Genomic DNA, 18,635 nt, shown 5'->3' on the forward strand with positions numbered 1-18,635 from the left:
ACTGTTTGGCATATTCTCGGTATCTGAGAAAAGGTGACAAAACGGGCATTAGGACGACACGGGATCGGCTGTGTCGTTAAGAACAAAGGACGATTTAGTGTCTGACTTTGGACAGGACTTTATTTAGGCTAGGTCATCCCTCCCACTTCCGTAATCTTTTCATTTCATAACACTGAATAGGGCGATTTATTATTTGAATGTTTGTGGTTACGTGTACTTGTTGGCCCTTGGGAGATGTGAGAGATTTTAGGGTATATTGAGAAAATCTGACTAGGTTTACACATTCTTCTGTTACATGGTGCTGCAGTTCACAACTTGGTTAAGCACTTAATAGAGACTTCAACATTGCACACTTTCTCAAGTTCTCTGAGAAGGCAGACGATTGTCTACGATAAGCATCACACAAGCATTTGCAATACAGTAAGTCTCGCATTTGCTTAAGTTAAAGCTATTGTCATTGTAAATTCATAACTGGACCTTACTTGCCACATAAATTAGTCAACCCTCCCTTATATTTTCGTCTTTTCCTGCCTTATAAATCCAGTGACCTTACATATAACTAAAGCACTTCCATTTACCTTCTTCCTCTATCTGCAGCAAAAAATGAAAAATGTTGCCATTTAGCATCCTAATTTAAATCTGACTTGTTAATTCCAATAGAACACCACTTTCACCACACCACCCTCAGAGTTTCTGGCTGGCTAACACAGTTCACCAAAAAGAGACACAAGACAGCCACAGAGAAGAATTGGGCCCCTAATTTATTTTCATGCTGCCCATAATGGTTTATGACTAATCCTCCATCATGAACCCTTTTTTTAAATTTTATTTTTTTAAATAATTGCAACATGCATCAGTTACATTTTACTAAAAGGTGCCTAAGATCAATGGTATTTAAAGTTGCACAATAGTTTAGCATAGTGCCTTTTTCAAGTTGTGTTGGAAAATGATCCCTTTTTGGGTGGTCATCCCTTTTCATCTTTTTTCTGGTGGGAGGAGGTGGACTCACCAGCTGGTAATCTGGAACTGGGACAGTGCTATCCCGTGTATGTGCTCTGACCCCTAAAACATGTTGAAATCGGCTTAAAATGGGATTGGTACGTTTAGCTTTCCTATAATGCCAGAGTATATGGTGTAGCTGTCCACCCCTGGCATAGAAAGTTATATAGCCATTTTGGACTGCAGCACCTATTGTACTGTCTACTATGGTGGCAGTAAAAACATGTATTTGGGCCAACCATGTGTAGTCTGAGAGCAGCAGCTTGAACCTTCTGCTCAGACCTATCAAATCACCCTTTTGACTGGTAGGCAAACCTGATTTTTAATATTAAATGAGTCACCCCTAAGCACACTTTGCTGTCCGCATGGTAGAGTGCACATTATATTTAAGAGTGGGATGTGTGTGACATTAGAAATAGCATGTTTCCCCAGTGACTAGGCCCCAAAAGACACTGTTACTGGTGAGGCTGTGACTGTACAAAGGAAAAGTTGAAGCGTAGATTATATACTTAAATCTATAACGTATGACCTGTACTAGCTACAGAATCCATTCAAGCACTTGTTATATTTAAAAATCCAATCTAATGGCAAAGTCATATTTTTATTAAATATATTGGAAGTGCAACTTTTTAAAAGTTTACCTTTTTACCCTGCTTGAAGCTGCTGGAGGCTAGTTTCCATTAGCTCTCTGGCAACCGCTCAGCCTCTATTTGGCCGGAATTAGGAGTGAAAGAGGTGTGAAAATTGCTCCCAGAACAAAGGCAATAGCCTGGGAGTCGGGAGGTATTTTTGTTCCCCTTGCAGGAAGAGCAGTTGGGATATAACCAGGAACTTAATACCTTCAAATGGGCCTGTCCTGTCACATGCAAATGTTATGTGATAATTGGAAAGCCCTAGCTTTTGTCCCTGTAGTCAAGGTGGCACCAAACCCAGTACAAGGAAAGCTAGTCCCACAATCATTTTGAGTTACCACAGAGGATGGGACTGCTCATTACCCTGACCACACCTCTGGGTGGGTACACAGGCCCTACACAAGGGAAGAAGGGTTTCCCCATAACTTTTGAGAGTTAGGGGCACTATGAGATTGTTTGCAGCAAGGCACACAAGAACTACTGAAAAGTAGGTAGGCGAGGGCCTGGGAACCTTTTATACATTACTCAAAGAGGGAGTAGGGAGAGTCTTAGAGTGCCCCCCCCACCTAAACTCTGGTGAACCATACAAAACTGTACCTTCATTCAGCCTTTCTCAGAACACCTTCTGGACCTGCAGAGTAACAGAAAAGGACTGGACCTGCTGGCTCTGGCCTGAGAGGAACCCTGAGAAACTAGACCTGCTTCCCCTTCTACCCAGGATGAAGAAGTGTACTCCAAGGTTTATAAGGCGGACCTCTCTAGTGGCTACATGGGTACAACAAGCTGCAAGAGGCCTTTTCCTGGAAGTGCCCAGCTGACCAGTGGCAACTCTATCCTCAAGGACACTTTGCTCGTGGCTCCTGCCTAATACCTTGAGATTCTGACGGTCTTGAGGTCTTGCACGCCTGAGACATGTCATTATTTGGTTGTTTGATCACCAGAAACCTTGAAAAACGTTTCCTCCAGAGCTCCAGGGGACCTGTGGAAAAAATGTATCTGACTGGCAGTGCTGAGGCATTGGATTGAATTTCAACTTCATCCTGTTCAAAGATCCCAGTACTCATTTTGTGATAGCACTTAGAAGATTTTCAGTGAGAAATCTCCACCGTGGAAGAGGACATCCTGCTGCAAGTATCCAGCCTTCGGTTCCACAGCAGTGACTACAATTTCAACTGTGGGCCTCTCGGGAAGGATTTTTCTTCTCAAATAGTAACAAAGTCCCTTTCTGCATTGGGTATTTCAAGAAATGTAATTGCTTTTCATCAGAAAATTAGCAAAGTCCCTTTCTGAAGTGGAACTTAAAAACGTTTTCAAACTTTTGACTTCCAGACTTTGGAATGAAGGAAAGAAGAAGAGGAATGGAAAGAATAAATAAAGCTGAGAATTAGGAAAGGCAGCAATTAATAATGGAGAGAAGAAAAGAAGGAACACATGTGAGACAGAGACAAGGAAGAAAGAAAAGAATGAAAGAAGAAACGAAGGAGAGAAGAAAAGGAAGGAAGAAAGGAAATAAGTAATGTAGGAGAGTAAAAAGGAAAGAGAAAACAAAAGTCTGAAAGGAGGAGAGGCACAAAGGTCAAAAGGAAAGAAGAGAAAGAAACCAACAATGAAAGAAGAGAAGAAAAAGAAAGCAGAGCGAAAAGGCAAAGACAAAAGGAGGAAAAGAAAAGAACAATGAGGACCAACCTGCTTCTAGTATCCACCCTCCGGTTCCAAGGTGGCAACTGCAATTTCAGCGGGGGGCCACTCCGGATGGATTTTTCTTCTAAAAAAGTGACAAAGTCCCTTTCTACTTTGGGACTTAAAATACATTTTGGTGCTTATTTGAAAAAAGGGACAAAGTCCCTTCTAAAGTGGAACTTGGAAATGTTTTCAAACGTTTGACTGCCAGACTGTCCCTCGAAGCAATCCACTTGCTATGTCCGACCATGGCTCTATCGTGGTCGCCCTTAAACTGCGCCTAGGTCCTGGTCCATAGACGAACACTAGTGCTTTTAGTGTTTTTTTTCACGTAAATCTTTAGAAATTCATATGTCTGGTTTCTCTTCTTGAATTGTTGTCATTTTTGTCTTACTTTGCTCATGATATTTTTTCTAGATTTACAGTTGTGGTTTGCGGGGGATACAGGGGCCGGCATGGGGAGAATAATAAACTAAAATAAAAAAATAACTGCCGTTCCTAATAGTCTCATGAGTAGGCAGGCACAGGCTCCCAGCCTGCCCTGCAGCCAATCATGATGCTGCTCAAAGCAGCGTTAGGATTGGCTGGGATCGCCCCGCCTGTGTGCTCCCAGGCAGACTGGGGAGCCTCTGCCTGCTCTTTCCAGCCCGGCAAAATAGTGCAGGTTTGGAGAGAGCACAGTGCGCATGTGTGTTTGGCCGGCCAAACATACATCCGCACTGAGGGGAGTGCACAGTGCACTCACCTCGGTGCTCGTCATCACCGGCAAAATAGTGCAGGGTTGGAGAGAGCACAGTGCGCATGTGTGTTTGGCCGGCCAAACATACATCCGTACTGAGGGGAGTGCACAGTGCACTCACCTCGGTGCTCGTCATCCCCAATGCTCAGCCCCTTTAACAATGAAAGGATAATAAACTTAGTTTATTATCCTTTCATTGTTAAATGATTTGCAACGGTTGCGGCTGGCTGGGGTGGGGGGGGTGGGGGGTTTGTCAGGGGTGACACTCCTCCGTCATTGTGGAGGAACCGCCACTGTAGATTTATTTTAAAATTTGTTGTGGAGTTTTATCGTATTTTTGTGTGAATATTTCTATGTGTATGCCCTGCTTAAATACTTTGATTTAAGCCTGGCTGTTTTGTGTTGTTACCATGGATTGAGCACGCATTTATTTAATTTAATTTGTGTGATAGCTAGCAGATGGTGGCCTTATCTTTTGAGGTGGACACTTGTCCACCCCAAATAACAGTCCATTTTTCTACAAGTTGCTATTTTTCTTGTGTATTTTATTTTCAAAGGAAACGATCGCCAGTCTTGCTTTCATGCTTATGCATGTATTAGTATGTAATCAGGGAGCATTCTGGAAAGTTAAATAGCCTCACTTTTTTGAAAGGGGTTGTGATTCAGGTTGCTTGGCGTACTCCACTGGAGAAAATAGACAAGAAACCTTGTTGTTCTTGACTCCAAAGGGCATCAGGCGACAGCAATTTCAACTCTGCAGTGAATCAGGCATTCTTATCTACCGGAAACTTTGTCTGTGGTTCTTCTTAATTAGTCTGGTCCTTCACTCTTCCACTAATTATGGCCCTTTTGAGTTTGATCATTTTATGTTTGGACCCGCTTGGTATGGGCAAGGAAATTCAGGTCTGCTTATCCTGCACAGGGGAATTTCGAGAATAAAATGTCTTGGATTTATATGGCTATTGCAGTAAGTTATGGTTTGGCCCATTTCCCTCTTCTTTTTGGGCCGTGAGGCAGGCCCACTAGGCAAATGGCTCCATCCTAAAGCCTCTCCTACATTACTTATTCCTCCTTTTTTCTCTCCTTTATTCACTGTTGCTTTTCCTACTTCAGAGCTTCATTTCTTCTTTCCGTTCCTCATCGTCTTTTCTTCATGCCTTATTTTCCTCATCTCCTTCTCCTCCTGTCTTTCATTGTGTGCATAGAGGTGCAAGGATGCTTGTGTCTGCATGCATTTAGTGGTGTTAGTTGAAATTAGAGATTTTGTAACAGATGGCAACAGGAGAAGGATGTTTATGGAAGAGTTTCCATAGGGTAGTATTGAGTGAGCAAGTTATTTGGTTGATTTTAAACTTCCCTTACACGATGATGAGGTTTACGTTTTTACTTTCGGGGTATTGATAACAGTGATAGATTAGTTTTGACTGAAGAGATCAGGAACAATCATTTTCTCAGGTAAGTGTTTTTGGTGGTGGCTGTGTGTAAGAGATTTTTAAGAATTTTTTTTATTTTAACAGTTTTAGTCTAGTACAGTACAAACATTATATTTTGTTGATGAACATAGTAAAAAAACGACTTGGGCCTCTAGGTTTAACAACTCCACCCATCATTACATTTGAACAGAGTAAATTATTTGTCTATTATTCTTTATATCTCTAGCAAGTAATATAATCAAATTATGAGGTTGTTCTGAAATTTCTAACATCTTTCAATGAGACATTTCCTTCATTTAATGTTGTAGCAAATTCCATTTACCCACCACCTTCATTCCAGTATCAATAAATTATTTAAATGTTTACATCTGGGCCTCTCTTGCTTCAATAAGTGACTATCTCCACAACGGCCCCAACAGCGCTTGGATGCCTGGCTTCACCCTGGGGGTGCTCAGGAGTGGGCGCCTTACAGGGAAAAGCCAGGAGGGGTTCCATAGCGGTATGAGTACAGCGCCTTGAGACCCTAACGGGTGAGTAGTGCGCTATACAAGTGCTAATTTACATTTACTGTAAACGATTGTTCATAACAAAGGTAAGCAAGTGCATGTACAACAATATATATTTGAGTTCGATCATCTGTGAAGACTTCACATGTAGAGTGCCCACCCCCTTCTGTGTTTCTGAGGAGTGCATCTCTTGTATGTTAATTACATGTTGATTCTTTATGTAAACATCCTTGTGCTTATGTTTCTAATGTCTTCGTACCAGGGCTAATGTAAAGTGTCCCCACCTTGCAGTTTCTTTACAATCTCTCTATTTTCTTCTGATCCTAGTAGTGCTAACATGGCCGATCTGCTCAACTCTGATTAAAAGGAAAGTGTCTAATTTGTTGATTACATTAATGAATAAATCACCTTAGGACAGTCCCACAGCATATGTAAGTTCCATCTTCGTTACAGTTTCTCCAACATTTTGGGGATGATGAAGCACACATTTTCTGACGTTCTGTAGAGTACAACTATGCTGTAGATCATTTTTGTTTTATTATCGCTACAAATCTTAGAACATAAGCTAAAATTCCTCTCATCCAATCAATCGTAGACAACATCCAAATCTGCTTCCCATTTCCCTCACAGATGCTATATTGGTTTACTTACTTTGTTATGTTGGGGTCTGTAGGCCCAGGGCCTGCAATGTTCAGCCTTCCCAATGTTCTACCTTATCTATCTAAGTGAGTCTGTCTTTGTTCCATCAACTTTAGGATGTGCAACTTTTTATAATATATTGCCACATTTTCAGATATGTCCAGAAATATTTATGTAGGATATTGTATTTCCTTTTCAACTCCTTCGCATGACTGTCCCTCAAAGCAGTGCTTAATCAGACACAAGCCCAGGGTTTCCCATTCCTTTCTATACAGTTATCTGTTGTCAACTTGAAAGTTGGCTTTTATCCATAAGATGTCATTGTATGACAATGAAGGTTTTATTTTCAATTTGTGGTCGAATACAACTTTTTTGTATTACCAGGACCAACATTTTTCAGTGAAATCTAGTATTTTTGGAGGTCTGGGCCACCTCACGCAAAAAATATATATAGTGCTGTATGTAGTAGTTTATAGCATTCTGTACCAGTCTGTGTTCCATCTACCTCTTGCGATTTCTGAATCTGACATGCTAATGGTTCCAGGGCTATGGCAAAGAACAGCAGCCCTTTTGAATCGAGACAAGAAGTAAACCAATTATTTTTCACAAAAGCTGCTTTTAAAGTATTTGATCAGTAAACACATCACAATTAGTATCTCATAAAACATATTTACATTTTCTAACTGCTCAAAATACAGCCAGTATCTCGTTTTCCATGGAATAGTTTCTTTCCATCTCCCTCAACGCACAACAGGCAAAAGCTTTGATATTCTCAGTTGTGCCAGTTCCTAGTCTCAGTATGGCTCCCAGTCGTCTGTAATTAGCATCTATTAATAAACTGCATGTCACAGCAGGGACAAATCATTGATGAGGCGCTGTGTTAAGACACACTCTGACTTTTAAGGGCATTGCTTCGCAAGACTCAGAGCAGTTAAACTTGAACTTTTCGTTAGAATATTTCGAATTTTTGAGTTTGGAATAAAAATCCCCTATTTCTAGCAACATCAATATATTCTCCCTCTTCTCAGGCCCTAGCATTGTTTCATTGGTGCATATTAAATCCTCTTTGAGTGTCATTCCGTCACAGATGATCACATGACAAAGGTACTCCATTTCCCTCTTTACAAATTTACACTTAAGACGCTTGAAGCTCAAGCCCTTTCCAACACTTTTTGTACATCCCATAGTCTTACATCATCATTCTCTTCAGAATTACAAAAAAATAAGACGTCCTCCCGAAAACACATGACCCATCTCATGCCTCCAAAGAAGTCTGTTGTCAGTCACCAGAACACATATGCAGCTGAACATAAGCCAGTTGGCAACCTAGTAAAACTTTACACCAGAAATGGAGTGCTAAGCAATGTCAAACTCTTGGAATATTCCTGTAGTATGACCTGATGCTAAGCAGATGTTAAGTCCAATGTGGAAACAAGCATTGCCCCAGATAACATGCAAACTACATCTGAGATGATTTCTTGGGACATTTGGCTTCCACTATACACCCATTACATTCAGACGTCAGTCCAGAGTCTGATCTCTTTTGGGTTTGCTAGCTACACTTACAGGAGCCACCTATTCAGTCGTCTTTGGCTCAATAATCCATGACTCGCATAAAGTATTTAGTTCCCTCTATACTGGTTTTTGTACATTGAATGGCATTTGCTTAGTACAGGAAGACTGCCTTTTTCAAAACGACATGATATATACAGCATTTGAGACACTCTATACCTATCTTAACAACAATGGGAAATTTGTTGATAAACCCTTCCCAATGATCCTAACATGAACATGTTCTGTAGCCTTTGCGTTTAGTGTTATATTCAGTGTAGGAAGCTGGCTCTCTATATGGTGCACTAAAAAGAAGTACTCCATGCAGAGATTCCAGTGAATCCCCAATTGATTTGCAGAGGCAAAAGCAGATGGTACTAATGCTGTATTCAGTGGTAGTGTGGGCGAGCAGTTAGGTTTACCAGAGGGTAGTGCTAAGCAGTTATTGTACTCGCAGAGGCAATAAATGAAACACACACTCAAAGAATAAATCTGAGACCAATTTATAAAAACAACACTTCTTTTTATATATACTTTGAAACCAAGAACTTCGTTGCAAGGTAAGCCCATTTTAAAGCATAAACACTTTTCACTTCCAAAAATGGACAGAGTGCAGTTTTCGAGTTCTTCAATGTTAACATATGGGAGGAAAACAAAGTCAGCAAACAGGTACTTTACGACAACTTTCAGGGCCAATCTCAAAGACTTAAGGCAAGTATTGGGAAAGGGTCAGGACCACAATAAACAGGCCACTCCAAGCAGCACTGGGGCGGCCGTGTGCAGAGGTGTAGTTCGGCATCAGGTGCCCAATGTATTTCAACGTGGATTGGTCTCCTTAGGAACAAGGCTGCGGACTCTGGCTGGGTAGCCAGTTTGGGAAAAACAACAGATAGGTAGCAAAGGTGGAGTGCTCTGGGACATAGATGCGCCATTTGATCCTCTTTTCCAAGGCCCAGGGGCGACAGAAGCAGGGGTGTTTTTTGGAGTCTGGTTTTTGTGTCCGAGGGCACTCGCGGTTGAGGGTCCTGTGGTCTGAGGCAGTAGGCATCATCGTGGAGTCCTGGAGGGGTGAAAGCACAGGGGACTCTATCTCAGGAGAGCTGGAGGATTCCTTTGACCACTTCAGATCGCACCATAGGCGACAGGTGCAGTGGTTGCTTTAGGTATCTGGTTTCTCTTACCACAGAGGCTGGAGGAGAGGAGGCCTGTGTGCACAGGCTGCAGGTGACTTTGGGGAGTTTAGGAGGGGTGAAACCACAGTGGACTCACTCTGGGGAACCTTGTTGGCACTGGAGCTCCACTTCCACTTAGGTCAGTGATGGCGAATGCAGTGGTGACTTCAGGTGTTAGGTCTTTGCTGTTCCAGAGGCTGCAGAGTCCTTTCTTCAGAGGTGGTTGGAGAGCAGGTCCGCTGCTCAGTAGAATCTTGAGTCTTTGCCGAATGCAGGCAGTCCTCCTGGGTTTCTGGAGGCTCAGCTGGAGAACGAGCGGTCTTTTGGTGCAGAGTCTGTTTAGGGTTGCAGACAGGCCAACGGGGTTGGTACCAGGTCAGCTGCTTGTCTTCTCCTCTTCTGCAGGCGCAACTTCTTTTTCCTTGGGCTTCTTAGGTCGTCAGGATCTGAGTTCTTGGGTCCTGGGGTGCCCCCTAAATACTCAATTTAGGGGCATTACAGGGAGTGCCACATGGCAGCAAATGGGTTGCCCACCTTTAGGGTGACTACACCCTCTTTATGACCACTTCTGTTGGAAAGTGGACATAGCCCTGACCCTAGAGGTGTAATTTCATCCAAAACAAAATGGACAGATTTCAAAAGCAATGTCCATTTCAACTCGGTCCCCTTACAGGAGGGACTAGCATGAAGTGAGCACACCTCCTAATCTGAATAATTTTCCTCCCTTTCTGCCACGACGTGGGTTCACAACAGGGGGGTTGGTCAACTCACCATTTGGAGAGGCCTGGGTCTCATTACAAAGGTGGCTAGGCCATTGAAGCTTCCCGCCCTGGCATGTCCATCCTGTCTGGAGGCGGTGTCAACACCCCCGCCCTGTGCAGTCTTTTGTCTCTGGCCCCCTGAGAGTGCTGGCTCTCACTTTAGTGGCTTAACTGGTCAGGATCAGTCAGTCGACACCCTAGAAGCTGGTAGATTATCAGGGGGCACCTCTAAGGTGCCCTCTGGGTGCATGTATTGCTGGCATCAGTGTGTGGTCACCAGTATGAGATGTTTGATACCAAACATCCCTGTCTTCAGTGAAGCCATCTTGTAGCTCAGGAACTCGTAGTGACCCGTGTCCAGCACAACTATTTAAAATGGCTTTCCTGGTCACTTAGTATGTCTGAGAATCAACAAAGACATAACAGAGGCATATCTGCAAATGCAGATATGCCTTTGTAGGAAGTTGGCTCTGTATGCACTATTTCAAAGTAAGGAATAGTATGCACAGAGTCCAAGGGTTCCCCTTAGAGGTAAGATAGTGGCAAAAAGAGATAATACTAATGCTCTATTTTGTGGTAGTGTGGTCGAGCAGTAGGCTTATCAAAGGAGTAGTGTTAAGCATTTGTTGTACATGCACAGGCAATAAATGAGGAACACACACTCAGACAATTCCAGGCCAATAGGTTTTTGTATAGAAAAATATATTTTCTTAGTTTATTTTAAGAACCACAGGTTCAAATTTTACATGTAATACTTCAAATGAAAGGTATTGCAGGTAAGTACTTTAGGAACTTTGAATAATCACAGTAGCATATATACTTTTCAAATAAAACACATATAGCTATTTTAAAACTAGACAGTGCAATTTTCACAGTTCCTAGGGGAGGTAAGTAATTGTTAGTTCTTGCAGGTAAGTAAACCACCTACGGGGTTCAAGTTTGGGTCCAAGGTAGCCCTCCGTTGGGGGTTCAGAGCAACCCCAAAGTTACCACACCAGGGCCGGTCAGGTGCAGAGTTCAAAGTGGTGCCCAAAACGCATAGGCTTCAATGGAGAAGGGGGTGCCCCGGTTCCAGTCTGCCAGCAGGTAAGTACCCGCGTCTTCGGAGGGCAGACCAGGGGGGTTTTGTAGGGCACCGGGGGGGACACAAGTTAGCACAGAAAGTACACCCTCAGCAGCACGGGGGCGGCCGGGTGCAGTGTGCAAACACACGTCGGGTTTGTAATTGAAATCAATGGGAGACCAAGGGGTCTCTTCAGCGATGCAGGCAGGCAAGGGGGGGGCTCCTCGGAGTAGCCACTACCTGGGCAAGGGAGAGGGCCTCCTGGGGGTCACTCCTGCACTGGAGTTCCGATCCTTCAGGTCCTGGGGGCTGCGGGTGCAGGGTCTTTTCCAGGCGTCTGGATCTGGGAGTCAGGCAGTCGTGGTCAGGGTTAGCCTCGGGATTCCCTCTGCAGGCGTCGCTGTGGGGGCTCAGGGGGGACAACTTTGGTTACTCAGTCTCGGAGTCGCCGGGGAGTCCTCCCTGAAGTGTTGTTTCTCCACGCCGGGGGCGTCAGGTGCAGAGTAGCAAGTCTCATGCTTCCGGCGGGAAACGCAGTTGTCTTGAAGTTGCTCCTTTGGAAACAAAGTTGCAGTCTTGGGTGAACAGGGCCGCTGTTCTCGGGAGTTTCTTGGTCCTTTTAGAGCAGGGCAGTCCTCTGAGGATTCAGAGGTCGCTGGTCCTGGGGAAAGCGTCGCTGGAGCAGTTTTCTTCCGAAGGGGGGAGACAGGCCGGTAGAGCTGGGGCCAAGGCAGTTGGTGTCTCCGTCTTCTCTGCAGGGTTTTTTAGCTCAGCAGTCCTCTTCTTCTTAGGTTGCAGGAATCTGAGTTCCTAGGTTCAGGGGAGCCCTTAAATACTAAATTTAAGGGCGTGTTTAGGTCTGGGGGGGTTAATAGCCAATGGCTACTAGCCCTGAGGGTGGGTACACCCTCTTTGTGCCTCCTCCCAAGGGGAGGGGGTCACATTCCTATCCCTATTGGGGGAATCCTACATCTGCAAGATGGAGGATTTCTAAAAGTTAGTCACCTCAGCTCAGGACACCTTAGGGGCTGTCCTGACTGGCCAGTGACTCCTCCTTGTTATTCTCATTATTTCCTCCGGCCTTGCTGCCAAAAGTGGGGCCGTGGCCGGAGGGGGCGGGCAACTCCACTAGCTGGAGTGCCCTGTGGTGCTGGAACAAAGGGGGTGAGCCTTTGAGGCTCACCGCCAGGTGTTACAGCTCCTGCCTGGGGGAGGTGATAGCATCTCCACCCAGTGCAGGCTTTGTTACTAGCCACAGAGTGACAAAGGCACTCTCCCCATGTGGCCAGCAACATGTCTCGAGTGTGGCAGGCTGCTAAAACCAGTCAGCCTACACGGGTAGTTGGTTAAGGTTTCAGGGGGCACCTCTAAGGTGCCCTCTGGGGTGTATTTTACAATAAAATGTACACTGGCATCAGTGTGCATTTATTGTGCTGAGAAGTTTGATACCAAACTTCCCAGTTTTCAGTGTAGCCATTATGGTGCTGTGGAGTTCGTGTTTGACAGACTCCCAGACCATATACTCTTATGGCTACCCTGCACTTACAATGTCTAAGGTTTTGCTTAGACACTGTAGGGGCACAGTGCTCATGCACTGGTGCCCTCACCTATGGTATAGTGCACCCTGCCTTAGGGCTGTAAGGCCTGCTAGAGGGGTGACTTATCTATACTGCATAGGCAGTGTGAGGTTGGCATGGCACCCTGAGGGGAGTGCCATGTCGACTTACTTGTTTTGTCCTCTCCAGCACACACAAGCTGGCAAGCAGTGTGTCTGTGCTGAGTGAGGGGTCCCCAGTGTGGCATAAGATATGCTGCAGCCCTTAGAGACCTTCCCTTGCATCAGGGCCCTTGGTACCAGGGGTACCAGTTACAAGGGACTTACCTGGATGCCAGGGTGTGCCAATTGTGAAAACAAAAGTACAGGTTAGGGAAAGAACACTGGTGCTGGGGCCTGGTTAGCAGGCCTCAGCACACTTTCAATTCAAAACATAGCATCAGCAAAGGCAAAAAGTCAGGGGGTAACCATGCCAAGGAGGCATTTCCTTACACAACCCCCCCCCCCAAACGAAAGAGGATGAGACTAACCTTTCCCAAGAGAGTCTTCATTTTCGAAGTGGAAGAACCTGGAAAGGCCATCTGCATTGGCATGGGCAGTCCCAGGTCTGTGTTCCACTATAAAGTCCATTCCCTGTAGGGAGATGGACCACCTCAACAGTTTAGGATTTTCACCTTTCATTTGCATCAGCCATCTGAGAGGTCTGTGGTCAGTTTGAACTACAAAGTGAGTACCAAAGAGGAATGGTCTCAGCTTCTTCAGGGACCAAACCACAGCAAAGGCCTCCCTCTCAATGGCACTCCAACGCTGCTCCCTGGGGAGTAACCTCCTGCCAATGAAAGCAACAGGCTGGTCAAGGCCATCTTCATTTGTTTGGGACAAAACTGCCCCTATCCCATGTTCAGAGGCATCTATCTGCACAATGAACTGCTTGGAGTAATCTGGAGCTTTTAGAACTGGTGCTGTGCACATTGCTTGTTTCAGGGTGTCAAAGGCCTGTTGGCATTCTACAGTCCAGTTTACCTTTTGGGCATTTTCTTGGAGGTAAGTTCTGTGAGGGCTGTCACTATGGATCCATATCCCTTCACAAACCTCCTGTAATACCGAGTCAAGCCAAGGAATGCCCTGACTTGAGTCTGGGTTTTTGGAGCTGCCCAGTCCAGAATAGTCTGGATCTTAGGCTGGAGTGGCTGAACTTGGCCTCCACCTACAAGGTGTCCCAAGTAAACCACAGTTCCCTGCCCTATATGGCTTTTGGATGCCTTGATAGAGAGGCCTGCTGATTGCAGAGCCTTCAAAACCTTCTTCAGGTGGACCAGGTGATCCTGCCAGCTGGAGCTAAAGACAGCAATATCGTCAAGTTAAGTTGCACTAAAGGACTCCAAACCAGCAAGGAATTGATTCACCAACCTTTGGAAGGTGGCAGGGGCATTCTTTAAACCAAAGGGCATAAAAGTAAACTGATAATGCCCATCAGGTGTGGAGAATGCTGTCTTTTCTTTTGCTCCAGGTGCCATTTTGATTTGCTAGTACCCTGCTGTTAAGTCAAAGGTACTTAAGAATTTGGCAGCACCTAATTTATCAATCAGTTCATCAGCCCTAGGAATGGGATGGGCATCTGTCTTGGTGACAGAATTAAGTCCTCTGTAGTCCACACAAAACCTCATCTCTCTTTCCATCTTTGGTGTGAGGTTTGGGGACTAAGACCACTGGGCTAGCCCAGGGGCTGTCAGAGTGCTCAATTACTCCCAATTCCAGCATGTTGTGGACTTCCACCTTGATGCTTTCCTTAACTTGGTCAGACTGTCTGAAAATTTTGTTTTTGACAGGCATGCTGTCTCCTGTGTCCACATCATGGGTACACAGGTGTGTCTGACCAGGGGTTAGGGAAAAGAGCTCAGCAAACTGTTGCAGGACTTTCCTGCAGTCAGATTGCTGTTGGCCAGAGAGGGTGTCTGAATAGATCACTCCATCTACTGAACCATCTTTAGGGTTTGATGAGAGGAGATCAGGGAGAGGTTCACTCTCAGCTTCCTGATCCTGATCTGTTACCATCAACAGATTCACATCAGCCCTGTCATGGAAGAGCTTAAGGCGGTTCACATGGATAACCCTCTTGGGGCTCCTGCTAGTGCCTAGGTCCACCAGGTAGGTGACCTGACTCTTCTTCTCTAGCACTGGGTAAGGGCCACTCCATCTGTCCTGAAGTGCCCTGGGAGCCACAGGCTCCAAAACCCAGACTTTCTGCCCTGGTTGAAATTCAACCATTGCAGCCTTTTGGTCATACCAAAACTTCTGGAGCTGTTGGCTGGCCTCAAGGTTTTTACTTGCCTTTTCCATGTACTCTGCCATCCTTGAACGAAGGCCAAGTACATAGTCCACTATGTCTTGTTTAGGCTCATGAAGAGGTCTCTCCCAGCCTTCTTTCACAAGAGCTAGTGGTCCCCTTACAGGGTGGCCAAACAGAAGTTCAAAGGGTGAGAACCCTATTCCCTTCTGAGGCACCTCTCTGTAAGCGAAAAGCAGACATGGCAAGAGGACATCCCATCTCCTTTTGAGTTTTTCTGGGAGCCCCATGATCATGCCCTTTAATGTCTTGTTGAATCTCTCAACAAGGCCATTAGTTTGTGGATGATATGGTGTAGTGAATTTATAAGTCACTCCACACTCATTCCACATGTGTTTCAGGTATGCTGACATGAAGTTGGTACCTCTGTCAGACACCACCTCCTTAGGGAAGCCCACTCTGGTAAAGATACCAATGAGGGCCTTGGCTACTGCAGGGGCAGTAGTCGACCTAAGGGGAATAGCTTCAGGGTATCTAGTAGCATGATCCACTACTACTAGTATGTACATATTCCCTGAGGCTGTGGGAGGTTCAAGTGGACCCACTATGTCCACACCCACTCTTTCAAAGGGGACCCCCACCACTGGAAGTTCAAATGAGGGGGGCCTTTGGATGTCCACCTGTCTTACCACTGGCTTGACAGGTGGTACAGGAGACACAAAACTCCTTAACTTTCTGGGACATGTTGGGCCAGTAGAAGTGGTTGACTAGTCTCTCCCACGTCTTGGTTTGTCCCAAATGCCCAGCAAGGGGAATATCATGGGCTAAGGTCAGTATGAACTCTCTGAACTCCTGAGGCACTACCACTCTCCTAGTGGCACCAAGTTGGGGATCTCTTGCCTCAGTGTACAGGAGTCCATCTTCCCAATAGACCCTATGTGTTCCAGTTTTCTTGCCATTGGACTCTTCAGCAGCTTGCTGCCTAAGGCCTTCAAGAGAGGGACAGGTTTCTTGCCCCTTACACAACTGCTCCCTTGAGGGTCCCCCTGGGCCTAAGAGCTCAACCTGATAAGGGTCTAACTCCATAGGCTCAGTTCCCTCAGAGGGCAGAACTTCTTCCTGAGAAGAGAGGTTCTCTTTTTGTTGTTGTGTTGCAGCTGGTTTCCCAGTTGTCTTTCCTTTCCTCTTGGTAGGCTGGGCCCTTTTTCCAGACTCCAGCTCTACTTTTTCACCCTGAGCCTTGCACTGTGCCCTTGTCTTGACACACACCAGTTCAGGGATACCCAGCATGGCTGCATGGGTTTTCAGTTCTACCTCAGCCCATGCTGAGGACTCCAGGTCATTTCCAAGCAAACAGTCTACAGGGATATTTGAGGAGACCACCACCTGTTTCAGGCCATTGACCCCTCCCCACTCTAAAGTTACCATAGCCATGGGATGTACTTTAGTTTGATTGTCAGCACTGGTGACTGGATAAGTTTGTCCAGCCAGGTATTGACCAGGGGAAACTAGTTTCTCTGTCACCATGGTGACACTGGCACCTGTATCCCTCAGGCCTTCTACACTTGTCCCATTAATTAAGAGCTGCTGCCTGTATTTTTGCATGTTAGGAGGCCAGGCAGCCAGTGTGGCTAAATCCACCCCACCCTCAGAGACTAATGTAGCTTCAGTGTGACACCTGATTTGCTCTGGGCACACTGTTGATCCCACTTGGAGACTAGCCATTCCAGTGTTAGCTGGAGTGGAGTTGGAAGTGGTACTTTTCTTGGGACAGTCCTTGTCTCCAGTTTGGTGTCCAGGCTGATTACAGCTACGACACCAGGCCTTTTTGGGATCAAACTTTTTACCCTTGTACCCAAAATTGTTTTGTGAAGAGGCTCTGGGCCCACCCTCCTGTGCAGGTTTTTGGGGGCCTGAAGAAGACTCTTTACTATTTTTGTTTTTGGATGTCTCAACACTCTTCCCCTGGGGAGGCTTTGTGACCCCTTTCTTTTGGTCACCCCCTGTGGAAGTGTTGGTCACCCTAGTCTTGACCCAGTGGTCTGCCTTCTTTCCCAATTCTTGGGGAGAAATTGGTCCTAGGTCTACCAGATGCTGATGCAGTTTATCATTTGAACAATTACTTAATAGGTGTTCTTTCACAAATAAATTGTACAGCCCATCATAATCATTAACACCACTTCCTTGAATCCATCCATCCATTGTTTTCACTGAGTAGTCCACAAAATCAACCCAGGTCTGGCTCGAGGTTTTTTGAGCCCCCCAGAATCTAATTCTATACTCCTCAGTGGAGAATCCAAAGCCCTCAATCAGGGTTCCCTTCATGAGGTCATATGATTCTGCATCTTTTCCAGAGAGTGTGAGGAGTCTATCCCTACACTTTCCGGTGAACATTTCCCAAAGGAGAGCACCCCAGTGAGATTTGCTTACTTTTCTGGTTACACAAGCCCTCTCAAAAGCTGTGAACCATTTGGTGATGTCATCACCATCTTCATATTTAGTTACAATCCCTTTAGAGATTTTCAACATGTCAGGAGAATCTCTGACCCTATTTATGTTGCTGCCACCATTGATGGGACCTAGGCCCATCTCTTGTCTTTCCCTTTCTATGGCTAGGATCTGTCTTTCCAAAGCCAATCTTTTGGCCATCCTGGCTAGCAGGAGGTCCTCTTCACTGAGGCTATCCTCAGTGATTCCAGAGGTGCTGGTCCCTCCTGTGAGGGAAGCAGCATCTCTGACTATCACAGTTGGAATCAGGAATTGAGGGTCCCTGGGTTCCCTAATTAGGACTGGAAGGGGGGAATTCTCCTCCAAGTCACTAACATCATCCTCTGGGTTGTCATCCTCAGAGGGGTTGGCTTTTTCAAACTCTGCCAAAAGCTCCTGGAGCTGTAGTTTGGAGGGTCTTGAGCCAATTGTGATTTTCTTTAGGTTGCAGAGTGACCTTAGCTCCCTCATCTTAAGATGGAGGTAAGGTGTGAGGTCGAGTTCCTCCACATTCATCTCTGCACTAGACATTGTTTCTAAAAGTTGGAATACTTTTTAAGAATCTAAAACTAGTTCTAGAATCTAATTCAAACTTTTACAAAACTTTTAAACTCTTAACGGAAATGCTAACAGGGACTAACACAAGGCCCTAGCAGGACTTTTAAGAATTTAGAAAAATAGTTCAAATTGCAAAAATCAATTTCTAATGACAACTTTTGGAATTTGTCGTGTGATCAGGTATTGGCTGAGTAGTCCAGCAAATGCAAAGTCTTGTACCCCACCGCTGATCCACCAATGTAGGAAGTTGGCTCTGTATGCACTATTTCAAAGTAAGGAATAGTATGCACAGAGTCCAAGGGTTCCCCTTAGAGGTAAGATAGTGGCAAAAAGAGATAATACTAATGCTCTATTTTGTGGTAGTGTGGTCGAGCAGTAGGCTTATCAAAGGAGTAGTGTTAAGCATTTGTTGTACATGCACAGGCAATAAATGAGGAACACACACTTAAAGACAATTCCAGGCTAATAGGTTTTTGTATAGAAAAATATATTTTCTTAGTTTATTTTAAGAACCACAGGTTCAAAGTTTACATGTAATACTTCAAATGAAAGGTATTGCAGGTAAGTACTTTA

The 18,635-nt window shown here is 45.2% G+C and overlaps 1 protein-coding gene across 1 annotated transcript in view; it reads left to right on the forward strand.

The window, feature by feature from the left end:
• The window catches only part of DDIAS (DNA damage induced apoptosis suppressor), a 169,310-nt gene that overhangs the window by 274 nt on the left and 150,401 nt on the right, over positions 1 to 18,635 (forward strand). The window lies entirely within an intron of this gene.

Source organism: Pleurodeles waltl, chromosome 8 (assembly GCF_031143425.1).
Source record: "Pleurodeles waltl isolate 20211129_DDA chromosome 8, aPleWal1.hap1.20221129, whole genome shotgun sequence".
Taxonomy (NCBI): domain Eukaryota; kingdom Metazoa; phylum Chordata; class Amphibia; order Caudata; family Salamandridae; genus Pleurodeles; species Pleurodeles waltl.